Source organism: Hydra vulgaris, chromosome 06 (assembly GCF_038396675.1).
Source record: "Hydra vulgaris chromosome 06, alternate assembly HydraT2T_AEP".
Lineage (NCBI taxonomy): Eukaryota > Metazoa > Cnidaria > Hydrozoa > Anthoathecata > Hydridae > Hydra > Hydra vulgaris.
In genome coordinates this window covers 53,391,037-53,392,152 of record NC_088925.1, presented here as the reverse complement: position 1 = coordinate 53,392,152, position 1,116 = coordinate 53,391,037, and the positions used below count along the sequence as shown (strand labels likewise).

The following is a 1,116-nucleotide window of genomic DNA, read 5'->3' as shown; positions in this document are numbered from 1 at the left end:
ACACTAGTTAGATAAGTTTCAAATGAGTTGTTTGGACAATTGACTTTTGAAGCTAGATTTGGGCCTATGTTGACAAAAAAACTATTAAATTTTTCTGAAATTGCATTATTATTGTCATACTCTTTATTATCTATGACAATTTGAGCAGGTAAACTATTTATTTTGCAGGTTTTTATTCCAATTATTTCTTTCATGATATCCCAAGTTTTCTTAATATCACCATTTGTGTTTTTTATTTTATTTGAGTAATAGTTTTTCTTTGAATTTTTTTTAATTTTTTCAAACAAGTTTTTATACTGTTTGTAAAAATTTAGGTTTGCCTCATTTCTATTTTTTAAGTTTTTAATATAAAGTTTTTTTTTTTTTTTTGAGGATTTTTTAATACCCTTGGTGATCCATGGACATTTTAAGTGTTTTTCTTTTATTAATTTTACTTTAATTGGGAAGTGCATATTTTAGCTTTTTAGGAAAATTTTTTCGAAGTTATTATAAGCAGAGTTAGTGTGCCCAAGATTGCATTCATGGTATACCTTATCCCACTCTTCTGCCGACAGTGAGTCTTTAAATTGTTGAATAGCAAATTTGTTGATTTTTCTTTTATAAGTTTTAATTTTACAACTATTATTAGATTTTATATCTTGCGTCAAGGAGAAGAAAATAGGAAAATGATCAGATATATCTGCCTTTATTTTTCCTGCCTTTAGAGAAGTATCAAACAATGAATTAGTTAATATATTGTCTATTGCAGTGATTGAAGTTGGAGTTACTCGAGTTGGCTTGTTAATAATTGGGAAGATGTAATGTTGAAGCATTTCGTCAAAAAAAAGTTTAGTATTGGCATGTTTATCATATTGTAAACAATCTATGTTTATGTCTCCAATACAGAATATTTTTTTTTGCTCATTGTTGTTTTGTTATAAAAATTTGTTTTAAATGATTGGAAAATTTAAATAAATCACCTTCAGGTGGCCGGTAACATGTCGAGACCAGTACGTTTTTTGATTTGTTGCTAGTTATTTCAATTGTAAAAACCTCACTATCGGCATCTGAGATCGAAAGGTCATCTCTAATTTTGGTAACTTGATCATTCCTAATATAAGTTATAATTCCACCTCC

The 1,116-nt window shown here is 27.5% G+C and overlaps 1 long non-coding RNA gene across 1 annotated transcript; it reads left to right on the top strand.

Moving 5' to 3' along the window:
• Window positions 1-401: 401 nt before the first annotated feature.
• On the top strand, window positions 402-903 carry LOC136081977 (uncharacterized). The gene is made up of 2 exons (XR_010639311.1): window positions 402-553; window positions 629-903. It is a non-coding gene; the product is annotated as an uncharacterized LOC136081977 (long non-coding RNA).
• Window positions 904-1,116: the final 213 nt, after the last annotated feature.